This window comes from Acomys minous (assembly GCF_964271855.1).
Source record: "Acomys minous genome assembly, chromosome: 16".
NCBI lineage: Eukaryota > Metazoa > Chordata > Mammalia > Rodentia > Muridae > Acomys > Acomys minous.
The window spans coordinates 14,315,273-14,342,699 of NC_140498.1; positions in this window are offsets into that span (position 1 = coordinate 14,315,273).

Genomic DNA, 27,427 nt, shown 5'->3' on the forward strand with positions numbered 1-27,427 from the left:
TGGTGAGATGGGAGGCAGACACAGACAGCCGTGTGGGGATCTCATGGACCAGCTAGCCCTGAGCAAGCTGCACAGTCGCAGAACAGGATCGACCCCGCCTCAGCAAGGTGGAGCTGGGAAGAGCAGAGGACATCTGGTTTCAAGCACGAGCAGGCAGTTCCATCTTTGTTGTAAGGCGTCCAATACGCTGTTGCAGGGTTGGAGGATGGGGCTGAAGGAAAAGGGCACCCTGACTTGCAAATTCCAAAGCCTCCATTGCTCCATTCTGCTCGCCTCTGTTCTCCATTCCCTCTGCCTCCAGGGTCTAACGAGTTAATGCTCTTCTGCTGCACTGTTGCTCTGTTGTAACAGTCTGGGTACAGTTTGTCTGAGTGCACTGTGGAGACAGAACAGAAGCTCTCGTCTTTCTCATTCCTCTGATGTCCTTAGCAGATAGCGCCAGCCAGTCTCAACAGTCCTTCATGCTAGCTTAGGGTTAGCTTCCTAATCCTTTCAACACATCACCTTCCCCACAGTCACTACCCAACGATTGGGCAAGGCTCATGAGGTAAAACTGTTCTATCCAGGCAATGTCATGGGTGCTGTAGTTAAGCTAGGGCCTGTGACTAACCAGAAATGCTGAGCTGGAGAGAATCAAATATTTTGTGGGACAGTGTCCCATAGGAGAGCCAAACTGAAGTAAGTGCCAGCCCATAAGACTTGGAAGATTATTTATTTATAAAGAATTTTATTTATTATTTTTATTCACTTACTGTTTCTTTTTAAAAACAGGATCGCATACAGCCCAGGCTATCCTCAAATATACTATGTAGCTAAGGCTAGCCTTGACCCCCCTGTCCTGCTGCCTCAATATCTTAAGAGCTGAGAACACAGGCATGTGCCACCATACCAAAACTGGGAACATTTTTCTAGGAGGGATTGGGAGGGACTGGAGATATTTGGGCTTGAGAGAAGCTGCATAAGGAGGGAGGAAGGGAGGGATGGACACACACACATACACACACACACACACACACACACACACACACACAGATATATATATAAATAGGCTCATGAAGATTTTAAAGTCAGAAGGGACTGACTTTAAACTTATCTTTGAAGTAAGCCTGTTGCTGTGTGAGAACTGTCTCACCACTGGCCTTGCTGTGAACTCTCCCTCCTCCTGTTCAGCCTCTGGTGTGCTGGGATGGCCCCTACAGCTTGAAGTAAATTTCTTCCAAGAACATCCAAAGCTGAGTGTCTGCACAGCTGCTACCCCACCACAGCTCTGTCACAGCAGCTCCTACCTGTCTCCATGGCTGCCCTGCACGGAGTCAGTGAGGTCTGTGAGGGGTCTTCCGCTTACCAGCGCCAGCACACACCTCTTTCCCTCTTGATAGGGCCATGCTGAAAGGTGTCATCTGCGTGCAGACTTTGTAAGTGGAGCCAGTAAACTGGGAATTTTAAAGGCAGTTTCTGCTGTTGGTTGGACACAAGCAGTATTTCCTAGGGAGGATGTTTGGAGCAATGCTGGGCTGTGGTGGTTTTGCTCATTGACATTGTGACATTAAAAAGGCTACTTAATTACTCGGTGCTTCTGTTTTTTCCTCTGCACATAGAGAAGCTGAACTCTATCTATCTATCTATCTATCTATCTATCTATCTATCTATCTATCTATCTTCATAAACCAATGTATGAATACCTACTTAAATTCCTGATATGGACTCTCAATAAAAAAAGTTATTAGATTTTATTTATTTTAGAAAGGACAGGGTCTCTTGTAGCCGAGGCTGGCCTTGAATTTACTATGTAGCCAAGGTTGACTTTCAACTCCTGATTCTTCTGAGTCTCACTCCCAAGGACAGTGGCGATAGGCATGAACTATACCCATTTTATAATAATATTTGTCCCTTCTCCCTTCCTCTTCTTCCTCCTCTTCCTCCCCTCCCTCCTCTTTCTGTGCTGGGGATTGAGTTCATAGCCTTGCATATGATGGGCAACCCTCTACTACTAAGTTACAGCCCGAGCTTATTTTGTTTTCTTGAGACAGGACCTAGTGCAGCCCAGGCTAGCCTTGGACTTGCTATGTAGACATCCACTGTTGAGACATTGGCCCTCGAAACTTAGAACGTCCCCGGGGGTCTCGTGTGGGGAGAAGAAAGACAAGCATTGGTGTCAGCCACAGGGGGAGTGTGGTAGGATATTTGATTGCACTGTGGAACCTGAGATTGTGGTGTTTGCTGGAAAAACCTGTTTCTAGTTGTGGTGTGGCTCAGTCCTAGCATACACCTTTAATCTAAGACAGGATTAAATAAAGTCAACCATAGGTGAAGAGGCAGAGCAAGTAACCAGTTGTCAGGGAGTGAACATAGGAAAAAAAAAACTACAGAGAGTGAGAAGTCAGGAGGACAGAGAGGGAGATGCACAGGAAGTAGAAGGGAGAAACATTCACTTTTGAGGGTTTTTTGAGCGGGTGGCATGGGGACAAAGGTGCCCTTTTTCTGCAGGGAGGTTGGCTGAGGAGGAAGGTCAGCTGGGTGCTTTCTCTGCCTTTCTGAGCTGGCAGTGTTTTTACCCTAGCATCTGCCTCTCAAGTCTTTACTGATAAAAAACAGAATGTTTGCGATTTTGTTAAAAGCAACAGGCGAGCTTGCATACCAGAGAGAAATTTCCCACGCTTTTGACAACTTTTCAGAGCACTTGCAGGGGAGACCGGAGCCGAGATGATTGATGATGGGTGTGGACCACGCCTTGACCAGGACAGTTTAGCTGTGAGCACTTCCTGTCTTCTACGTCAAAACCTCAAGGGTAGATCTGGAAGGGTCACATGTCCTCCTCGTTCCTCCTCCCTACACGGCCACATCTAATAAATCTCCTTTTTTACTTCTTATTACTTCTTATTTAGTTTGTCTATTGAAGACAAGTGGCTAACCCTGACTTGTTAGGGCTTCCACGACAGCACTGTCTGGGAAACCAGATCTGGAGGTCCAGGGCACCCAGGGGTCCAGTAGCAAGTTCTCATCCTGGGCCCCTTGTTTCCTCTTTGACACAGTGGTCACAGCTCATGACTGTCTCCCCAAGGCCATGCTGCTTCCGGTCTTGGTGGGAGGAAGAGGAGCTGGGAGCCTGGGCTGGCCTGGGTTGTTTATGACTCTGTTGCTGGAGGCAGGAAGACAGCAGTGATGTCACCTGGCCTGTGGCATGTATGGTGTAGTGGGGGGCAGGGAAAATGTACTGAGGAACAAGGGTTCCAAAGCCTGACACGGCTTCCTTCTGCTCCAGCCCACTGCCCACTCTGTGACAAGCATGCTCATAGAGTTGAGTTGCAAATTCAGACTGGGTACCTGCCCTTTGCTGGCCCCTCGGCTATGCACTGGGGGCCCTGTGGACATCTCGATTCTCTTCACTGTCCCAAAGAACAGTCTCTCATGCCATCACTATGTGCGGAGTCTGTGAAGACCGAAGACATGATGCTCACAGAAACCCAGAGGATTAGCAGTTTAAATTATAATTACAAACTTAATTATAATTTCAAATTGTGTCCTATACAACAAAACAACATGAGATCAAAGCTTATCCTGGCAGAGGACACACAGCTAAAACGTTCTTAGCCGGATGAGCAAGAACATGAATATAGCCCAAGGGCTGAATATGTGAGTAGCTCTTAGAAGGGCTATGGGTACCAGGATGGTGCCCCCTGGGGGATAGAAGCGGCAAAACAGGGAAGAGGTTACAGGTGAGTTTATAAATGTGGCGAGGAACTAGATTAATTCTTCCTTCGCCTGCATGTTCCGAGCCATGTCAGCCCCTGTGAAGTACATATTATTTTCCAATTTCACAGACCATCATTCTTCCCCTTTTATTTTTTATTTTTTTCTCTCTCAGCGGCTTCTCACTCTTCTGTGTTTAGTCAGACCCTCTGGCGCTTGTTCTCAGGGGAACGTTGGCTGTTAGTCAAATCCTTTCTCCCTCAGGGAAGCACAAGCAAATCAATATATGCTATTAAAGAACCCAGAAGACTCCAGTGACTTAACACTTCCCATAAACTACAGTTGCCCTGCAGCTGTGGACGGCCTCCCTCCACACATCTGTCACTTCCCCTCTCTTCTTGTGAATGTCCCTGGATGCCTCTCTTGCAGTGGCTCCGAGAGGCCAGGACAAAATAAGCTTGGAAGACATACCAAGAGGTAGAGCTATCCCCATTGCTGAAGGTGTTCCATGGCTTTTCACACAGATTCAGTGGCTCATTCAGGACTCAGAAAAATCCAAGTAATGAACACACACACACACACACACACACACACACACACACATACCTCCCCCATACACACATCAGGTCCAGGGATGGGTGGAGGTTAGAGCTGGCAAGATGCTGTGGGAACTGCTTGATTTTGCTCATCTGTTGACTTTACTGTCTGTTTATAGGCTTGCTCTCCAAGATGAGAGCAGACACACTCAGGGCCTGTCATCGTGTGTGTGTGTGTGTGTGTGTGTGTGTGTGTGTGTGTGTGTGTGTGTATGTGTTCATTATTTGGATTTTTCTGAGTCCTAAATGAGCCACTGAACCTGTGTGAAAAGCCATCACATGTACAGATGTGTGTGGGGGTCAGAGGTCAACCTTGCTTGCCCTGCCTCAGAGGAGGCTCTAGTTTTATTTCTGTTGCTGTGATAAAACATAGAGAAGAAAAGAGTTTATCTGAGTTTCAGATTGCAGCCCATCACTGCCAGATGAAGTCAAGGCAGACGGTTCAAACTGCCAGTCACATGACATCCCTAGTCAGATGCAAAGAGAAGGAATGTACGAATGCTCGCCTGTTTGCTTGTAGTGGGCTCAATCACTGTATCCTTACACAGCTGGGGGGGGGGGTCCCCCGGCTGAGGAGTGGGGCACTGGGCTGCATCTTCCCACCTCAGTTAATTAAGACAATCCATCTCCCAGATGCCCTCACAGGCCAACCCAAGGTAGACAATCTTTCACTGAGACTCTTCCTAGGTGACTCTCAGCTATTGCAAGCTAACAGTTAAAGCTAGACACCATCTGCTTTTCTCTTTTCTTGAGATTTTCACCGGTCTGGTACTTTCCAAGCAGGGTAGCCCACGTGGATGGTGAAGGTTTGATAATTCAAGCCAGCAGTTGGAAGTGAGGGGGGGGGGTGGTTCTGACTCCTAAACAGGAGGCTGGAGCAGGTGGAGAACAGGAGATGTGGTCACCAAGACTACCTCTTTGATGCTAACTTACTTTCCAGCTGAGAGATTCTATTCCCCGGGATGTCTGCTAAGCTAATGACTAGGGATGCCTCAGTAGGGTGTCTGTGAGAGAAGGCTGCTGCCAGCAGAGATGGTTCTGACATTACACTCTCCCACTGGACAGCAGCCGTTATCTGCCTTCACTGTTTGTTCCCTTGTCCACTGGGAGTGAGCAGAACCTAGGGCTCAGGGCTGCAAAGCACAGCTAAGGCTGACACCCTAGAATCCCTAGCACTCAGCACGTGCGTTAGTTACTGGTCTCACTCCTGAGGCAAAATGGTGGACAAAAGCAATTTATTTGGCTTACAGTCAGTTGTGGTGGGAAAGGCATGGCTGCAGGAGCAGGCGCAGGCACAGGTGGCCACACTGCGCACAGTCAGGGGCACAAAGAGATGAATGCTGGTGCTGAGCCCATTTGCTCTCCCCCCTCTTTTTTTTTTTTTTTTTTTTTTTTTTTAACAAGACAGGGTTTCTCTGTGTAACCTTGGCTGTCCTGGACTCATGTTGTAGACCAGGCTGGCCTCAAACTCACAGTGATCTGCCTGCCTCTGCCTCCCAAGTGCTGGGATTAAAGGTGTGCGCCACCACCGCCTGGCTCCATTTGGTCTTTTAAAAGTTTAGTTCTGGACCACAGCTCATTGGATGTTGCTGACCGTAATGAGGGTGGCTCAGTCTTCCTCAGCTAAATCACTGGTAATGCCATGCTCATAGATGTACCCAGTGGTTTGTCTCGTAGCTGATTGTGACTCTCATCTAGGTGACAAGACCAACCATCATAGCAGCTATACAACAAGTACTAGTAGCCTGGGTGACTGTGACTCAGATGGTGGCAGCAGGACCACATGGATGTCCTTCCATCAGGAGAGCATCACTTCTTTAAGTCTTGAGAACCCTTTCTTCCAGAATCCTTCCTTTCCCTTCTCTTCTCTTCTCTTCTCTTCTCTTCTCTTCTCTTCTCTTCTCTTCTCTTCTCTTCCCCTTTCTCTCCCCCTCCCTTTCTCTCTCTCTTTTCTTTCTTCCTTCTAATTTATTTATTTTATTTCTTTGAGACAGGGTTTCTTTGTGTAGCCCTGGCTGTCCTGAAACTTACTCTGTAGACCAGGCTGGCCTCACAAAGATTTGCCTGCCTCTGCCTCCCAAGGGCTGGGATTAAAGGCGTGCGCCACCAAGACACAGCCATTCAAATCAGGTCTGGCAGTGAGCCATGCCCCCTCCTAGTACTTTCCAGAACCCTCCTTCCAAAGCTAATGGTCCCAGGCTCTTGGCATTCTCAGCACTCATTTTTTCTGGGGAAGAATGACAGGTCTGAGGAGAGGGAGCTGGGAGTAGGGACAGGCCACAGAGGACTATCCTGTGGAAATGGCATGGAAGTTGGGTCCTTGAGCAATTACAAATAGGATGAAATCTTTTGTGCATCAAAAATAAGTAGATAGGACTTGGGAAGCAGAGGCAGGGGATCTCTGTGAATTTGAGGCCATCCTGGTTTACAGAGCGAGTTCCAGGACAACCAAGGCTACAGAGTGAAACCTTGTCTTGAAAACCAAAACCAAAACCAACTAACCAACCAACTAAACAAACAAAAAGTGGATAGGAACCAGGCATGGTGGCTCAGGCCTGTAATCCCAGTATTTGAGAAGCTGAGGCAGGAGGATCATTCTAAGTATTAGACCAGTCTGGGCTATATAGTGAGTTCCTGGTCAGCCTGGGGTGCAGAATAAGGCGCTATCTCAAAAAAGCTAAACAAACAAACAAACAAATGAACAAACAACCCCCCAAAAGACCCCCAAATAACAAACAAAAAGACCCCCTAACAACAATGATGACAACGACAACAACAACAACAAAAACAACAACAACAACAAATCGATAATGTAGTGAACACTTGTGGATTTACCATCAAGTTTTGGAAACATAGTAGTATAGATGAAACACAAGCCTTGGTGCTGGGGAGATGGCTCAGCAGGCAAAGGTGCCTGCCCAGGCCTGATGTCCTGCTCAGATCTCTTGGACTCCATAGTAGAACTTATTCACATAAATTGTCCTCTGGCCTCTCCATGAGCAAGGTAGCATGTGCACACCACACACATACACACGTCTGACACACACACACACACACACACACACACACACACAAATATATTTTATAAAGAAGCCATTTCTGTGGCCTTTCTTCATTTCCCCCAATTCCCTTATTTTGCTTAAAAAGAAGAAAGCTCTGCTTGAGGTTTTACCCTAAACAACATGCTGTGAGTAAGCCCGTATATCCTTGTGCTCACCCAGGACACAGACATAGGCTCTGGAATGGAGTTGCCATTGTCACATCTCCATCCTTACCAAACGCTGAGATCTGTCTTCTGAGGGCTGGCATGCATTTGTGCCCACAAATGGCTCACTCTTGGGTGACTCTGGCCTTGTATGGGCCACTTCATCCCACTTATTTATGCTACACCAGTCCTGTCTCCCTAGCACACACTGTCTAAGAGAAGGAGAGGTGACCAGAACACCATCTAGGGACATTTAACTTTTGTACAGTTACAGATTTTGGCTTTAGTACCATGTAGAGACTGTGTGTTCCGAAGGATTTGAGTCTTGTTTCTGGTCTTCATTGTTTGAGTGGCTTCTAGGGGGGTGTGTGTGTGCATGCGTCCTCTCTGTCTCTCGGTTTTTCCTTTGTCAAGTAGGGGCTACTTGGAATGTTCGCTTCCTGGATCATTTGAAACATCAGATAAGCAAATGCTCAGAACACAGTTTGTGCAGTGGCTGTCCAGGTTCCCAGAAACTGGTCAGCCTGGGCCATCTCATGACATCATTACAGGCCATGTTTCCACTTATATTCTGAGGACCCTTTTCTTAGCTGAGCTCACATTTTAAAATATTTTTTTCTTGCCTCATGAATTAAGCAACGTTTAGTTTTTTATTTTGTTTTGAGCCGTCAGAGCCATATGTGCCTGTCAATCAAACAGCTTGACTGGCAGAAGGGAATAGGTCGGTGTTCTAAGACTGTGGAATTGAGGGTGGCTTCATCACCTATAACTGCTAAGTGCCTGTCAGGGTTTTAGAGATACTGTGTCTGGGTTGGACATGGTGCATGCTTATAATCCCAGTGATGGGGGTTTGGGGCAGAAGCAGGAGAATTAGGAGTTCAAACCCTCAGCTACACAGTACATTTAAGGCCAGCCTGGGCTTCACAAACTCCTGTCTCAAAACAAAACAAAACAAACAAACAAACAAAAAACAAATAAACAAAACAACTGACTCTGAAGGGTGACTGCCCATGCTGGTCCGGTCTCTAGGTTGAAACCGTTATCTAGTCTGATTGCTGTGTCTCACAGATGGGAAGTGGAAACACTCTGCCTGGTTCCTTCACACTCACACAGACTTATTTGGTGTCCAGATGTGGCCTCAGTTCTCATAGATGATTAATCAGAAGAGCATTGTCTGGTCACGTGTTGGTGTTTAACAAACGTCACCAAAGCCCAGTGACTCAATAACAATAACTTATCACTTCCTACGGTTCTCTGGGTGAGACCACTTGGCTAGATGGTTCTCACCGGGGACCCCTCCTGGGGTTACAGTTAGACAGTGACTGGACTGCAGGCATCTGAAGCCTTGATGGGTGAGCATCCAAGATGGCAGCTGCCTGTGCCTTTCAGGAGAGGGCAGCTGATCAACATGCTGGATAACAGTCACTCAAAGCCTGTTGTTTGCACGTTTGCTTTACGTCATATTGGGTAGCTTCTCCGATGGAACACCTCAAGAGTGACTGATCCAAGAGGAAGGAAGCAGAAGCCGCTGGGCCCCTGGAGGGCCGAGCATGGAGCGGATACACCCTCTCTTCTGTTACAGTCCGTGGGTCATGACCCACAGGACATCAAGTAGATGCCACTTCTTGATGCTGCAGGAGGAGGGACACCATCACAGGGCCTAGGAGTGTGTGTGTGTGTGTGTGTGTGTGTGTGTGTGTGTGTGTGTGTGTGTGTGTGTGCTGGGGGGCGTGTTTTAGCTGTCTGTGGGAAGGGGAGGCACTTCCTATGTAGCATCTTTTATTTCCTTCCTCCCATGGGCTTGAGATCATCTGTGGTGATTTGCAGGAAGTAAATGCAACTGAGGCCTTCCCTCCCCAACCCTGACAAGTCAGAGGGGAGAGGGACAACAGCAGGGAGACACACAGGATGGCCGAGACCCCTCCACTCTCCAGCGAGGAGGAATATTAAATGTTTTTTATTCTTTTTAAAACCTTCTCAGAGCAGTATGTACATACCAGCAAGAATGGGATTAAAAAAAAAACAAAACAAAAACAAAAACCAAACAAACTTGTTTTTGGAAATGTTCATAATAAAACATCCTGTACTTGAATTATTAAAAACAATGTTGAGTAAAGAATCGCCTAATTTAGTAAATCATTTTAAAGCAAGCCATTATTTTCTCCAGACTTGGATTTGCTGAAAGCACTCCAAGAATTTTATTACCACATGATGTAATTGTGTAATCAGCAATCCATCTGACGCTGTTGGAGGGATTTAATTCTACTTAGGGAGAGAACAAAGTGCAGGACTTTTTTTTTTTTAAGAGTGCACAGGGGACAACGGCTTGCTTCGTTTTTTTTCCTTCTCCTTTTTCTCTTGCATCCTTTCTTTCTCTTTCCCTCTCTCTCCACTCCCCGCCCCACTGTGTGCACTCGCTCAGGGGTGTTCCACAGCTCCCGTGGGGAGGTAAGAGGACAGCTTGCAGAAGTTGGATCTCTCCTTCCACCTTGTATGTTCTGAGAATTGAACTCAGTTTATCAGGCGTGGAAGCAAACGCCTTCACGCACTGAGCTGTCTTGTTGGATCAGTGTGATGCTTTATTCTAAGATGCATTGTGTGGCTGGAGCCACAGAGAAAACAGCTCACGTTGACTGACATTAGGTCTATGGGCAGAGCATGTAGTTTGGCATTAGACTGACCTATGCTTGACTCCTGGAGCTGCTCTGTGATAAAACTGACCATCAAAACAAAAACAAGCCAAAAAACGAAAACGAGTGAATCACAGAATCTAAAGTCGTTTTCTATGAAGTGAGGATGATGCCCATTCTTGTCTAGGGTAAGTAGAATAGTGTCCACAGAGTGCTGAGGGTGGGGCTTGCTGCTCCGAGTGAGGCTTTTCCTCCTACCTAACCCTGATCGGGTGCTAGCTTTGTGAATTGCTGTTAGCCAGTGGTCAGTTTAAGATCTATTGCGTGTTTGTGTGATGTTTATTCTTCATCATAGACTGAATTTAGAAGCACCTGGAAGATACATTTCTGGGTATGTCTGTGAGGGCACTTAGAGAGAGAGAGAGAGAGAGAGAGAGAGAGAGAGAGAGAGAGAGAGACAGACAGACAGACAGAGACAGAGACAGACACACACACACACACACAGAAAGAGAGAGAGAGAGAGAGAGAGAGAGAGAGAGAGAGAGAGAGAGAGAGAGAGAGAGAGAGAGAGCTGAGAAAGTAAAACTGCCACCCCAGTATGGGAGGCACCATCTCATTGGATGGCCGTTGTGTACTGGATAGAAAGGAAATAGGGTTGGGTGGTGGTGGTGCACACTTTTAATCCCAGCACTCAGGAGGCAGAGGCATGTATGTCTCTGTGAGTTGGAGGCCAGCCTGGGGTACAGAGTGAGTTCCAGAACAGCCAGGGCTGGCTACAAAGAGAAATCGTGTCCTGAAAAAAGAAAGAAAGAAAGAAAAAGGGAGAAAGAAGGCTGAACGCCAGCATGTGCCTCTCTACGCTTCTTGCTTCTTGACTGTGTGTGGAGCGCAACCAGCTGCCATGTCCTCCTCACGGCTGTACCATCCCCATCGTAATGGACTGAGTCCCTTAAAACTCTGAGCCAAAAACAAACGTTTCCTTAAGTTGCTTTTTTTTTTTCAGACCAAGAATAAAAGTAATGAATACAGTATATTTGCTGGTCATAAACCAGGGCTGTCCATGAGCTAAATGATCAGGGTTTCACACAAGGTGTCCTCTCAGGAAATTCACTGTTGAATGCTTTGACTGAGTCATTCTATGCTACATCTCATAGGAAGAGTTTTCTTATCTTATTTGGTTTGGGGGTACAAAGTAGAATTAGGAGGTGGAAATGGCTGCTGTGTGATCTGAGGGATCTGGTTCTTACAATCTTTCTGTTCCCTCTCCCAAGAAGATCCCTAAGCCTCAAGGGGGAGGAGTGTGATATAGATGTCCCATTTGGGGCAGAGCAGGCCACAGTGTCCTTCTCTGACCTTGACCAGCTGTGGGTCTCTGTATTAATCTACTGCAAGAAGAAGCTTCTCTGATGAAAGTGGGGTTGTTCTAATGCTATGTCTGTTTAATAGAGCGTCGCCTCTAGGGCCTATGACCTATCTAGCCGTAGGTTCTTGGCTCCCTTTGCAGTGTCAGATATGGATTCCCTCTCATGGAGCAGGCCTTAAGTCCAGTCAGAAATTAGTTTGTTGCTCCCATAACATGTAGGCCACCATTGTATCAGTGGGCATATCTTGTCTGGCCAGTCATTATTATAGCTTGTAGGGCTCACAGCTGGGTGAGCCTGAAGATTACTTTTCTCCTCTGGTCACATGCATAGTACCTTCTAGCACTCTGAAAGCTAGCCAGTAGGTTTCCATATGGATTCTTTTTTTTTTTTCCAAAGTGGCTTTAGTGTTAGCTGTCTCTTGGATGCTTAATATTTGTTGCTAAGTTGGATAGATTTAGAACCACTTAGGAGACACACCTCTGGCCACATCTGTGCAGATGTGTCCAGAAAGATTTAAATATGAATGGCAGCATCCCGTGGAGTCCTGGACTGAATGAAAAGGAGAAGGGCTTCTGAGCACCAGCCTTCATCTCTCTGTGCTTTCTGACTGTGGACACGGTGTGACCAGCTTCCTCACACTCCTGTTGCCATGTGTTCCTGCCCCATCACGAGAGACATTATCTTTTACCTTTCCTTCCTTAAATTACTTTTGTCTAGCATTTTGTCACAGCAATGAGAACAACAGAGTCCCCTCCCCCAGAGCTGGCTCCAGGGCCATGAGAGCCCGAGAGCTGTCCCTGCCCCTCACCAGCTGCAGCACTTGGGAGAGTGGGCCCTCCACCTCACTTGGGTAGCAAAGTAAAGCTGACCCTTGTTGTGGGTTTCAGTGATCCAGCTCAGTGGGTGTGAGAGCGGGAGAGCTGGCTCTACCTCTTGTTGGCTGCGTCATAAACGAGCTAGCCAGGGCAGTGCTGGAGAGCTCAACCCAGTGGTGTGGGTGTGTGAGAGCAGGTGGGCTGACCAGGCTTAGATACCGCTCAGGTTCAGGTACTGCTCAGGCCCAGATCCAGGGCTTTGAGTTGTCTCACCCCAACACCTATCTCATTGATGAACGGCTGCAGTACACAAAGGGGCTGGTCTTACAGATCCAAAATTACAGGATCTCCATGACACAGGGCAACAATAGGATAGTTGAGAGGAGTCCCAGTGAGGTTCCAGTATTGATAGTGTAACAGATGCCAGAGGCCTTATACCAGACCAACGAGTCATTGCAGTGAACATTTGCCAACAAAGAAGAGTGGACAAAAGGGCACACTATGGGACACACTGTGACACACTACAGCTTCCACAATCATTTTTTCTCTGTTTTTTTGGGGAAGGTTGCAGGGGTGGAGGGTGGGTATGAGGGCATGGGGAGATGAGTGGGACTGGGTGCATGTTGTGAAATTCACAAAGAACCAATAAGAAGGTTAAAAAAAAAAAAAGAAAGAAAGAAAGAAGGAAGGAAAAATAGAGTTCTAGCTGGAGAGATGGCTTCGAGGTTAAGAGCACTGATTGTTCTTCCAGAGGTCCTGAGTTCAATTCCCAGCAACCACATGGAGTCTCACAACCATCTATCGTGTGATCTGATGCCCTTTTCTGCCCTGCAGGTGTACATGCAGACAGAGCACTGTATACATAATAATAAATAAATATTTAAAAAAAAATAGAGTTCTATAGGGGGAAGGAACCAGATTCTGCTAGAGTACCTGAGCCTGTAAGGGCAACACTGGTTTCTGCCCGTGAGACCTTGGTTAGAGAGAGCTCATGTGCAGCCAGACTTCTGCCCTACAGAATTAGGTCAGGATTAATGTGTGTGTTGTTGCGAGCCAGCCCGCTAGCTGGTGGCAATTTGTTACACAGCAATAGAAACTAACATGTCAGGTAATTCTTCTTGGGCAATCTTAAATTGAATCCTTTCTCTTTTTTCCAACTGTCGATTTCTTCGCCTTCAAATCAGAGGGTTGTCTGGTTTTCACTGGTATCCTTATTAATTACACATCGAAGTCACTTATGGTCATCTGGGAATGCAGATGCAGATCTGTCTTCTGATCCTGTGCCTCAGAAGATGTGAGTGTTAGGTGGGGCGGGGTGGGGGGGGGAGGGGCTTCCTTATGAACAGGCTTCCCCCATGAACCTGATGCTCCCAGCCAAGCTATGCTGTGGAGAAGTGAACTCTTTGTTTCCTCTAGAACTGATAGGGAAGGTGACAAAGATGTCCTCTTGGCTTTTGTGTTGGCCTGTGTCACACAAGCCCTCACATTATGTGATTGCAGGGCTCACTATGTGCAAGGCATAGTCTGGTGGCTGGCTCTGCATCCCTGCGTCAAACCTTGTAATGCTTGTGAGGTAAGCACATTCACTAGCCACGCCTCCTTGCAATTTGAGGATACCACAGCTCTTAAGAGGTGGCATTGGAGGCTGGGACCCAGCTTCTGTCACGGCCAGAAAGATCATTCAATTCTTTTACATGTGTTTATGTATTTTCTTGTATGTGTATGGTGAGGAAGTGCCATGGAGGGCAGTCTGAGTGCCAGGGTCAGGCACAGGACATAGGGCCTCTGTGGTGGGCTCCTGTACTCACTGACCTTTGAGCTTCAGTGAGTCAGTCCTCTGCTGCTTAGGTTGCTGTGTGACCCTGGGCAGACTTTGTACCCTTTCTTAAGTCTCTATGGAAGGATTAGGTCAGGTGATATTTAAGGGTTCTGCGTCCAATCTGGCCTTCAGGAAGGTGAAAACTGAGGCAGGAGGATAGCCAGGTGAAGGTCAGTTTGAGCTACACAGTATTTTGCAAAGAAAGAAAGGAAGGAAGAAAGAAAGAAAGAAAGAAAAGAAGAAAGGAAGAAAAAGGAAGGAAAGAAGGAAGGAAAGAAAAAAGAAAGAGAGAGAAGAAGGAAGAAAGAAAGAGAGATAAATAAATAAATAAATGAATAAATAAATAAATAAATAAATAAATAAATAAATAAGTCATCAGGGTGACTCAGTGTGTTGGGTTACTTGCCACCAAGCCTGACGGCCCAAGTTTAAAGCCCAGATCAAATGGTAGGTAGAAGGAGAGAACTGCCTTTGAAAAGCTGCCCTCTGACCTCCACATGTGTACCATGGCATGTGTGTACACACACAGACTCAGGTAATGTAAAAAGAGAATGCTGAAGGGAAGGTGTGGCTGAGGCAGTGTGACAAACTCCCACAGGCCTCTGCGCCAGCATAAAAGCAACTCCTCCGTACTTTGTACTTGCGGCCTGACCAGGCTCTTTGGTCCACTTGATTCCACTGAGTCAGGAGCAGCCGGCTTGGAGCCCACAGCCAGCCCTCCTTGAAAGTGTCCCTGACCCTGCACTGAACACCACACTCAGGCAGTGGACAACCTTGCTTCCTGGTTGGGTGGGATCCTCTGCAGTGGGGGGCGGGGCAGGTCTTTGCTGGTTGCCTCCCTTCTGGTTCACAGTTTTTTTTTTTTAATTTATTTTATTTATTGCATGTGAGTGCTTTATCTGCAGAAGAGGGCATCAGATCACATTATAGGTGGTTATGAGCCACCATGTGGTTGCTGGGAATTGAACTCAGGACCTCTGGAAGAGCAGGTGGAGCTCTTAACCACTGAGCCATCTCTCCAGCCCCTGGTTCACAGTTTTAATGTCTGCTCCTTCTCCCTGTTTTCCGTGTGTCCTGTGATGACCCGAGCTTATTAAGTTAGCGGGTGGGGTTTCCACAGGCTGGTCTCGGAGGTCCTGAGGAGGGATTTTAATTGCCTGACTCCACATCGAGGGTGTTAACATTTATTAATGTCAGCTCCTCTGATTGCCTTTTAACAAGGCAGCCACTGTGTGTAGGAGATAACGCTGGGCTCAGTCCTGTGGGGCCTCAGAGGCTGCTTAGAATAATCCGGTCCAGGGAAATAGAAAGGCTGCCAGTGCAGGGGGAATGGTGAGGCAGGTCAGGCTCTGGCTGGTTGTGTGTGGGCGGCTGTGCCAGTGGAGACCCTGCATGATAATTAATTGATCAGAACTTCAGTGATGTGTAGAGGTTGGAATGTTGAGGCATCTCTACATGCCCCCACCAACCCAGTCACTTTTTGCTCACATCTTTGTTTATGTGAGCTAACATCTTTGTGTATGGCCACTAGGTAACACCAACCAGAAGGCTAAGAGTGCCATTGGACAGCATCTGAGGTACAGCTAAGACTTCCCTGCCTTGCTGTAGCCTGCCCACCTGATGATCCAATGTATCTGAAAAGTGTCTTGATTTACAGCTGACCTTGTTCTGTTACTATAAGAATGTCACTGAACAAGTTACCGTGTTAGAATATGCTATTTGGGGCAAACCTGAGTCTGTGTTCCCTGCGTATAGTCATTTCTATTTGGTTCCAGAAGAAGCTATGCCTCATTCTTGTCATCGTAAAAGCTGTGTTTTTATTTTGACAAAAACCAGACCTGAGCATTGCTCTTGACCTTCTGTCTTAGCCTTTTCAACTGTGCCCTTGTTCCACAGAGTTAAAAAAAATCGCTCTAAAACAAACACCCAGCCTCAAGTATCTTGTTATAGTAACTAACAACAAACAGACCATTAGAGACTTGAGCCTTTGTTGCACCTTGCCTGGACTTGGTGTGTGGGCGCTGTGTTGGTCCTTCTGTTTCTGAGTATTCCCCACTTGGATCAGGCCGCTCCGGATTTCATTGCTTCCTTTGATCATGTCAAGTCCAAACTCAGGGGCCTGGAGCCCTTCAAGAGCTGAGCCGTTTCCTGTCTTTTAGTTTGTCTCTGGCCTCCTCAGCTCAGCTCGGACAGCCCTGGCTATACCTTTTCTCTCCCGTGACCTTCCTCCTCCAGACTTCAGAAGTAATACTCAAATTAACCTTGTCTGGTTTCCTCAGTGTCCTGGTCATCTTTTCCCCATATCTAAAATGAAGAAGATGGACTTGAACAGGGGTCAGAAAAATAAATATGATCTAAAGGCCTGGAGAGCAAATGCTTTTGGGCTCTCAAAAAAAAAAAAAAAAAAAAAAAGAGTCCCAGCCAGCCAAAATGCCACAACTCAACACAACTTTATCTGCAAAAACAAGAGCCTGACATCGGTGCTGTATTTCACATATGCCTGGTCTGGAAGGTTCATCACTTGGCACAACTTAAATCTCTTAAAGACCTATCCTGGCCAGCCTGAATTGCCCACTTGACATAGCTTGGAGTCTTAAAGGGGAAAAGGCCTCACCCAATAATTGCCTAGCACAGACTGTCCTATGTGCATGCCAGTGGGAGACTATCTTTGATTGCTAATTGATGAAAGAGGGTCTAGCCCACAGTCGGTAGGTGGTCCTTGACTGGATAAGACAGCTAGGTTAGCATGAGCCCAAGAATGAGCTAGAAAGATGTGTCTTTCCACGGTTCTTGCTTTACTGCTTGCCTGTAATTGAGTTCCTTGCTACATGGAATAGCAAGGAAGTTCGCTTTCAAGGTTCCTGCCTTGAGTTCCTGCTCTGACTTCCTTCAGTGATGAGCTTTTATCTGGAAGCGTAAGCTGAAATGAATCCTTTGCTCTCCTAAGGCGCTCCTGGCCAGAGTGTTTAATTATCAACAGTAGGAAACAGACAGGTGCTTTGCTTGTATTTCTTGGTCCTAAGGACAAGAATGCCTCTCTAGTAGGAAATATGGGGGTCGGGGTGGAAAGAGACAATCACGAAAAAGTAAGAGATGCTTTAAGACTGTGGCATGCCATCAGGTGACCAGCAGTGCTGATTTGCTGAGACAGGTACTGCATTAATTACTTTTCTGTTGCTGTGATAAAATACCATGGCTGAAGCAACTTATGGAGGAAAATTTTTATTTTGGGTCACGGTTGTAGAATGACAGAGTCCATCATGATAGGGGAGGCATAGCATAGCAACAGAAACAGGAAGCCGGCTGGTCGTATTTCATCCACATACAGGAAGCAGAAGAGGGAGAGAAGGAAGTAGGTCCAAGCTATAAATCCTCAAAGCCTGCCTCTAGTGACACACTTCCTCCAGCAAGGCTCCATCTCCTAAAGGTTCCACAAGCTTCCTGAACAGTCTTGCCAGCTGGGGACCTGGTATTCAAACACGTGAGTCTAGGGTGGGTACTTCTCACTCGAGCCATCAAAGATATAAATTCATAGGCAACCGGAGAATTAGAAAGCATTGTAGACAGCAGCCACATTCCTTTCTTGAGCTCCTTCTTCTCCTCTCCGAAGACTTATCTAATCTCCTCGTCCCTTTCTGAGTTCCCTGAGCGCTGGGCCCCTGACATTGCCTGTGTGGGACCACCTCATCTCCTGGTTGCTTGCTGTCATATATTCTATCCACAGGTGTGTGTCTTTCCCCGCTGGATTCTTATCTCCTTGACAACAGAAACTGTTATTTCTTCCTTTTCCCAGATGCTATCTAATATTGTGCTGGGCATCAAGAAGAGCTTGATAAATAATCAGTTCTGTTCTGAGACCCCCTGCCCTCTCTTCCCATGATGCATTGTTCCAGAGGCTTAGAGTCCTGTGAGGACCAAGCTCCAGGGCCTTTTCTTTCTGGTGTTGTTCCCCATGGTGTGTGGGATGTGCCATCTGTCTGCTGAGAACTGACACACAGGGTATTTATATCTAGGCCTGCCACTGTGGTGGCCCAGGGGCTGTCATCTGAGCCTGCAGTCGTCAGAGGAAGGCAATTGGGCAGACGTGGGGGACAGAATGGATTTTTTTTCTAATGCTGGGTGTAAAACACATTAGACTCAAGATGAAATTTAGTACCTGACTCATAAGGGATTTGAAGCAAATCAAATTGCAAGCCCCTGCAGTAGGTCATAGTCCTAGGTATGTGTGTGTGTGTTTGTGTGTGTGTTTATGTATGTGTGCACACACCCATGTAGGTGAGTGTGGAGGCAAGGGACTGGTATCAGAATGTCTTTCTCAACCACTCTTCACCTTGTTTTTAGGAGACAGGGTTGCTAAGCCTAGAGTTCTCTGGACAGGGAGCTCTGTGGAATCTGTCTGTGGCCTTCCCCAGTTCTGAAGTTCTAGGTCACCTTTTTCAGCAAGCTCTTCCATGGCCATCCTCCTAGCCTCTGATTTCCTTGCCTCCTTGTCATTTTCTTCTAACACTGACTGCCAGCTGCTATGCCATTTGCAGTAGGTGCTCTGTTTCTTCTTCTTCTTCTTCTTCTTCTTCTTCTTCTTCTTCTTCTTCTTCTTCTTCTTCTTCTTCTTCTTCTTCTTCTTCATGTGCACTGATTGAAACTTTCATCAGGTGAGGACTCTTACTACAGTGCCAAGGCCAGCATGGTGACTGACACAAAGCTGGTGCTCAGTGTATATTCAAGTTGATAGAGGAGTTGGAAGTCCACTGGCTAGATAAGGCTGACTCCTGGGCATAGCTTAACCAGTGGCTGATATGAACACCATGAGTTCTTATATGCGATAGTTAGCTTTATTTGTCATCTCAGCACAATAGAATCACATAGAAAGAGAATCTCAATGAAGGATTGTGTACATTGTTGGCCAGTGGGCATGCCTGTGAGAATTTTCCTAAGTTAATTGATGTGGGAAGACAGAGTCCATTATGGGCGGCACCATTCCCAAGTCAGGGCCTCCTGAACTGCATCAAAGTGGAGAAGCTGAGCCTAGCACAAGCAAGTGAGCACTCATGCATTCACAAACACATCTTATTAAAACATTCTAATTGATTGTTTGAGACTTTATCCATGATTTGATGTATCTTGATCTTATCTACACATCCCACTTCCCAGCATTCCCCTACTCCAATTTCTTGTCCTTCTTTTGTGTCCAGTTAGTGTTCCCCATATGCACATGGGTCTAGGGTTACTCACTGGAGCATGGGCAGCCTACTAGTGGCCACATCTCCAAAGAAAAGAGAATCTCCCTCCTCTAGAAGCCACCAACTGCCAACAGTGCCTCAGTGGGGCCTTGGGGACCTGTTCCCCATGTTAGAATTTTGACTGGTGTCATGTCCCAAAGACAGCACTCCTCCTGCCCTCTGGGTCTTCCATTCTTTTTGTTTCCTCTTCTACCATGCTCCTTGAGCCTTGGGTGAGGGAAAGGGGCAAGTTGATGTGTCCTGACTGTGGCTGAACACACAGATTCCCTTATTCCCAGCACTGAACAGCTGGGAGTCTCTACATTAACCTCTGCCCTCTGCACGGAGAAGCTTCTAAGACCAAGATGGAGAGCTGTGCTTTTCAACGCCATCCCGCATGCATTTCTGCTGCTATGGCAGGCATGCTGTTTTCCTTTTCCCCATCACTCCACCTCCCTGCTCTTTCCCCAATTCGTGAGTACTCATATCATCTAGGCACAGTTTCTTGATTCTAGACACCATAGTCCTCTAAGCCTTGGTTTCCTAATCTGTACAATGGGGCCGACAATCTCACCCAACCTTGCAGAGATATTGAGAGGACCATCTGAAAAGATAGGTGTGGTGGTAACCCTCTGCTAGCAGGCCTGCTCACTGTTAGCATTTTTTCTTAGCAGCAGATGGTTTTGCATGTTCATCCACGCTACTCTTGTCTCTGTTACCCTGAGGAATTAGGCTCAGTGTATAATTGCTTTCCTGTGTCTGATCTTGTGCGTTTATGACGTATGCCTTCCCAGAGTCAATCAAGTTCATGTTTAGAGAGCCACGTCATAAAATGTGATACTGGGGATGACACAACACAGCAATTTACCATTAGTTCTCAATGTGGCTTGAACCCGATGTTGGATCTGTTGACATCTCTTGAACGGTGGAAGACTTTTCAATCTCATGAGGCCGATTGCAGCGTCCACCCAACAGCTTCTGCATCTGCACAGTGTAATCCCACAGTCGCCTGAGGAAGCCTATCTACCCTTGGAGCTGAACTGGGAAGTTTATTAGGATAAGGGCCAGTGCATGCCGAGAGGGCAGCTGGGGCCAGGGAGGGGGAGCTTGTCTGTCTCCCTGTTGGTTTCCCTTGTTTGTAGTGTGGAGGACTTCAGCTCTTGGTCCTGGTACAGCTAGATTACCACAATGAAACAACATAATGAGTCAGTGAAGGCGGGTGCAGAGTTGGGTCCTGTCCAGGCAGCCTTGGACAGGGGGGCCTTATGCAGAACATGCTATGAAGATGTTGACCAGAGTCCCCATTCTATGGATGTTTCGTTTGCATTTATGTTTACTCTCTCCGGGTCCCTTCAGTCCTGGCACAAGAAGAAAGCAGGCACCTCAAACAATCTCTTCTCTACTGATAGGAAAATCAAACTAACCCGCCCCACATAACACAAGATCAGAAGGGATGGAGCTGGGATTCGAACCAGGCCTTCAAGTCCCATGAGCTCTAGAAGTACTATGAAGCCCTGGGAAGTCTGTCAGGTAGTGATGCTTGACAACTCTCACCTGGGCAGGGCCTCCGTTCCCACGTTGCATCTCTCAGCCCGAGGGCTGCAGCTACTCTTTGCATGGCTCCCCTCTATAGAAGCTGTGGTTGCATATCTCGAGTGGCTTCGATTCATCCCAGACACTGCCTTGTTCCGACTGCTAAGTTTGCTAAGTTTGTTTTTCCTGTTTCTCATCCACCTGGGTCTAGAACGCCAAGTATCCTTGTCCGATGCTTGGCTCTTCAGTCTGTTAGAACAAGAGCCTGGCTGCCTATTTGATCCGGACACTCGAGAGCAGTGTGGGTCAGAGCCCATTAGTGGGTCTTGAGATCAGTGTTTGAGCAGTGTGCATTTCTATCGATGTAAAAAGCTGCCACTAACTGCATTGCAGTTCACGGTTTTGAAAGCCCTGATGGGAAGCGGATTCCCACGGGGCCTGGGGCTAGGTCCGAGTGACCTCCAGTCTCTCTCCTCTGGTTCTGGGGTATCTGTATCTGCGGGTCAGTGGAGGGTCTGTGCAGCACAGGGCTAATTTCTCACCATCACAGGCATTTTATGTTACTCGTTGCTGTTTGATTATGCCTAACTGCTTGGGAGGCGGTCACTCTCTCTTGTTCAATTAAGCTCAAGCATGCTTTTCAGCCTGTTAAATGAAGCCTTCTATCACAGTTGAGGATTTGGTGCATCCATCAGTATCAGGGCTCCACATTTGCCCATTTCCAACAGCTGTGGATTCCAATCGAAACGCAGGACTGTGGAGGTTTTTGTTTGGGGCTTAATTGTTTTTTTTGTTTTTGTTTTTCCTTATGTATTGCTAACTGCTGGTCCCTTTCTAAGAAGAAAAGTGACAGGGTTGGAGAATAAGGCCACAGAGCCTCTCAGGGCTAAGGGAAGCAGGATGTTCATGCCTTTAAAACCCCAGGTCTCCACCGCAGAGGATTCCCTCTTGTCTCTACGGTCCATGTGTCTTAGCGGTAGATGTCGTCATCTTCTGTTTCACCCTTGCGGGCTCCAGGACTCTCTCAGCTACCGTCTCAGAGCATCTTAAAACTGGAGCCTGCCAGGCCCCATCCAGCTCTGTGCATTCAAATCTGTGTTGTGAGAGGATATGAGAAACCAGTGGCTTTAGGTCAGTGAGAACCCACATTTGGAGGCAGATAGGGACTGGTCCTCCTAACCCTCGCCAGCTTCATGAGCCTGGGCAAATCCCGTAACTACAGCATCTCACTTTCCTAAGCCGTGTAATGAGATTTTAACGGTGCCTGCTCATGGAATGATTGTGTACGAAGAGATATAGAGTAGAGAGGACTGCACAGAGAAGTCTGCACAGAGGAGGATGGGCCATTGCTTTTTTTTTTCCTTCCTTGTTTTAGTTTGTCTTTTTGAGACAGGTCTGTTCAGGTAGCCCTGGCCAGCTTGGGACTCACCATATAGATTAGCTTCACCTGGAACTTGTAGTGATCCTCCTGCTCCCGCCTCTTGGCTCTCATGCACGAACCACCACACCCTATCTATTTTTCATAAGTGGTTACTCTTACCGTGGCTGCCTGGTGGTGTCTTGAAGTCTCACGCACATCCTTTCCCCTTGGTAGAGGTTGAAGACTCCCACCCTTAGTTCACACGCCAGCGGATGCCTCTCTTAGAAGCAAGACTACATCAAAACCAAGCCTCAATAGCATCCCTTATTTGCTACAATCATTGTCCCCTGCCCTCAATAAACCACTTCAAGGTGGAGAAGGCTCCTTTTTCTGATCGGTGCATTTTCCGAAGCCTGGAAAGTCCAGCCCTTCTGAAACAGGACCTGGAAGGACACATCTCCCATCACCCCCCCCCCCCCCGCACTAAATGATCTGCTGTGGCTCTCTTGTCCCATTTAGACATAGACTACATTTCAGTGGGCTTGTTTAGTCCTCTCAAGCAGACACAAAGTCGTGTTTTCAATTAGCAAGATCCCATCACCGAGGGCTCTAGGAGCCAGTTCTCCCAGAGCAGAGAGACTAATTGAATGCATATCACATCATGTTCTGCCATGTGTCTCCCGGAGGAGAAGCTCCCCCCCCCCCCCCACCTCTTGCTCTAGTGCCCCTTGCTCATCTGCTTGGGATCATCCCAGCCTGAGCTCATAAAGACATTATGGTGGTTTGAATAAGGGTTGTCCCATAGGCTCATATGTTTGAATGCTTAAGCATCAGGGAGTGGCACTATTTGAAAAAGGATTAGGGGTGTGGCCTTTTTGGAGAAGGTGTGACCTTGTTGGAGGAAATGTGTCACTGAGGGGCTCTCTCCTCAATCCCGAGGTTTCAGGAGCTCATGCCAGGCCCAGCCTCTCTCTGCCAGCTGACTATGGATCAGGGTGTATCGCTCAGTTGCTGCTCTAGCACAGTGTGTGCCACCATTCTCCCACCATGAGGATAATGGATTGACCCTCTGAAACCATGGACCAGCCCCCAATGAAATGGTTTCTTTCATAATGAGTTGCCTTGGTCATAACTAAGATGTACCTACTCTAGCCTTTCTTATGATGCTTAAGGTCCTCTCTATGATGGCCACAAGCTCCACATACACCATAAGGCAAGACACCCTATCTCTTGGTCGACCTGATGTCTCCTTGGCATTTGCTAAACTCTTGAAATATCCTCTGAGTTCTCCACCTCATCTCTTCCCCCAACTTACATGAGCACGGGAAGGGGGGCATCCATTTGTCCCTCAGCTTACTGCACATTCAGCAAACAGCTGTTAAGTGTCTGCAGCTTACCAGACATTCTTCAAAACACTGGGAATAGAGAGATAGGCCCGGTTCCTGTTCTCATGTAATTTCTAGAGTAGAACAGACAACTGAGAAGCAAGAGAGCAAGATATTTCTGGGTAGCAAGTCCTCTGATAGAGAGCAACAAGGAGGAATGATGTGAGAACTCTGTCAGTGAGAATGCATGTTATCCAATGTGTGTGTGTGTGTGTGTGTGTGTGTGTGTTCTGTGCATGCACATGTACATGCATGTGTGGGATGCAGGAAAAGACAGAGATTGGGATTAATTTCCTTTTAGGGGGAGCAGTCAAGAAAGCTCCATCCTTGGTGATGTGATATTTGCACCTATATATAAAAGATGAGGCTGTGTGCTAGTCAGCTTTCCGATACTGTGACAAAATACTTGACATGATTGACATCAAAGAAGGAAAGGTTTATTTTGACTCATAGTTTCTGAGGCATCAGTCCACAGTCTTTTGCTCTGTTGCTGGCATCTGTGGCAGAACAAGCAAATGTTTGGTGGAGAAGTCCTATTCATGTCACGTGGCTGAGAAACAAAGAGTGGAAGAGGAAGGGCTGAGGTTTTGTATCAGTTGATTTTCCCATTACTGTAATAAGACACATGACAAAAGCCATTTGACTCAGGAAGGGCTAATTTTGGCTCACAGTTTGAATGTGTGGTTCATATTAGAGGGGAAGGTTTGGTGGTAGGAGCTTGGAGATGCCACGCTGTATCTGATGCCCAGAAGCATAAAGAGATGGTGCTGGAGCTCCACACTTCCCCCTTTTTATTACGTCCAGGACCCCAGTCTACTGGATGGTGCCACCCACTTTTAGGGCATGTCTTCATACCTCAGTTAACTATTCCAGAAGCTTCCTCATAGGCATGCTCAGAGGACTGTCTCTAAGGTGATTCTAGGTCCTGTCAACTTGATGGTCACTATGAAACATTCCAAGTCCCAGTAGCCCTCCAGTGGCATGTCTTAATGACCCAGCTTCCTCCAGTAGGCTCCCAGCTCCTAAGAGTTTAACACCTCTCAACAGAAATCATGGGTCTCCTGTTTCACTGTCTTAAGTGCTGGCCTACAGGCATGTGCCTTATACCCAGTTCATGAGTCATATTTATTCTTATTCTTTCTTTGTCTGGGGAAGGTGCATGGAACTAAGACCTCACTTTGTATCCCTGCTTGACCTTGAACTCATATCCATTCTCCTGTTTCAGCCTTTTCAGTGGTAGAATTGCAACTGAGCTATCATGCCCAGCTTAAAGTTCCTTCCTTAGTGTGTCTTAATCCCCTCCAATGGCTTCCCATAGTCTGTTCACATCTCTGCAGTCACCACCTGGCATGGTGTCTGTCTTATGGCAGTCACCTGCTTAGTGCTTGCTCAACAGGACCTGGTGTTTTGGAGCTTAGCGGCTAATTCACAGATGCTTGCCAAGCAGGCCGTCTGGCTGATTAGGCTCATGTCTGGTTCGGGGCTGTGATCATGTCAGTGGACAATCCAGACCAGGAATCATTCATTATTCCTGCTCCATTCTACACAGTTTGCAACACTTGGAGATCAACATCCTGTAGGTCACATGGTGAATTGAATGCTGGGAATTGAATGCGGGGGAAGTTGGAGTCATGCCAGTCAGTGGAGCAGGGAATTCTGGGTCTGGGGTTGAAGCAAGGCAGAAGCACTAAGATAGAGTGCAATGTCTTGTCTGTTCTGATGTCTAGTTGGTGTGTGGTGCATTGGGGAGGTGTTTCCCCCCATTTCTGTTTTACCCAAGGCTTTAATTTGTTTCCAGAAGGTTTGGGTTCGTTCATTCATCACTGACGGTCACCCTGTCAGGCCCTCTGATGAAGACATCCAGCGTCTGTAGGTTTGAGTTTGTTATCAAGTAGGGTTGAAGAGATTATCCACTTTTTCTTTTGTAATTCTAGAAGTGTGTGTGTGTGTGTGTGTGTGTGTAAGTACATGCAGGCATGCATGTATGAATGTTTGCATGTACATGTGGAGGCCAGAGGACAGTCTTGTTTTCCCTCAGCATCCTTGAACCTCTTCAGTTTTTAAAGACAAGGTCTCTCCCCGGGACCTGAGACATGCCAACTAGGCTAGGCAGCGAGCCAGTGAGGCCCAGGGCTTCAGCTCTCTCTGTCCCCCAACCATTCTAAGATTACAAACCACCCTCCTGGATTCTTTACAGAGGCCATAGGGATTGAACTAAGGCCTTCTTTGTGCTTGCAAATCAAACACTTTACCCATTGAGTCGTCTTACCTGGCCCCTCTAGAGACTTCTTGGTCACCAGACCTCCTAGATAGTGCAGAATGCCATCAGATGTTAAGCTTCTAAAAGCCAAATGGAGTGTGAAATAGAAAGTGAGAACCCCGGCTAGGGGCTAGGCCAGCAGGAGGCACGCTAAGTTATAACTTTTGTTTATCCAAGTGAGCTCAGTTGTGTGGAAGCCAGCTGGCACCCACTGCTTATCCACTCCTCCATTTCCCGGTGCAGTTCTTCTCCACACAGCTCCTTTTCTTCAGAGCTCAGCTAACAGCAGGCTCCTGACTACAAGGAACTTTCAGTGGCAATTATGGCAGATGGGGTTCCAAATACCCACCTGTCTGGAACAGAGGGGCTCGGTAGTGTTTGGGACTCGTCTGCTTGTGTCTGAGGGCTTCTCTGGCCAAGCTAGCTTCCCTGGTGCTCTTCTCCAGGTTGGCATCTGCTTGGAAGGAACAGCCCAGGCTCATCAGAAATAAAGAAGTGCTATTGGATGTACAACCATCCTGGCTCAGGGTGGTGTCTTAGTGAGGGTTTCTATTGCTGTGCCTGAGACATCGTGACCTAAAGCAACATGGGAGGAGAAGGTTTGTTTCACTTACAGCTTGTAAGTCAGTCTTCCAGGTAGGAACCTGGAGGCAGGAGCTGATGCAGAGGCCATAGAGGGATGCTGCTTACTGGCTTGCTCCCAGTGGCTTGCTCAGTCTGCTTTATTGTAGCACCCAGGACCACCAGCTCATGAGTAGCACCACCCACAGAGAGCTGGGCCCTCTCGCATCAATCATCAGCCAAGAAAATTCATCATTGGCCAATCCGGCGCATGCATTTTCCTCAACCGAGATTCCCTCTTCCAAAACGACCCTCGCTTGTGTCAAGTCCACATAAAACTGGTCAGCACAGGTGGTTCACCACGATTCTTCACCATGGCTTTCTCTAGAAGGTTTGCGCTCCTCCCCCAACACGTTGAAAATCTTTTCCCTTGGGAAGGGAACAAGTGGTGGGAGCAACTGAGAGAGTATGTTCATTTTAGTATTTTTTTTTTTTTATCCGAGTCTTGCCATACAGTGAGTGATCCTCCTACCTCAGCCTACTGAGTGCTGGATTCCAGGAGTACCCCCACTATGTCCAGCCTGAAGAATAAGTCTATGATATGGGTCTACCTCACTGACCCTCTCTATTTCATATGAAGCTGTTCTGGTCAGCTCTTAGTGTTTTTCCCCAGCGCCTTTTGGTCTGGTTCAATACCATCCTAAAGTCATACCCATCAATAACTTAGACTGGACGTGTAGGCTGAGCTCCTTTAACTCCTGTCTGGCCAATTTTCATCATGTCCACTAAGTGATAGGCGACGCCTCACAGTGCTCACTGACTCCGAGCCCTGAGAACGTATTTATCAAACCGATTATCCATCTAGGGCACTGAGCCCCCAGGTTTTCTTATTCTCCTTTGTCCTCTGAGAGGCTCTGAATTGCCCTCCATCAGGGAAGGCTTGTTCAATGATTGCGTTTATCTTTGATCAAGAGTGCTCAGACTTTTGTG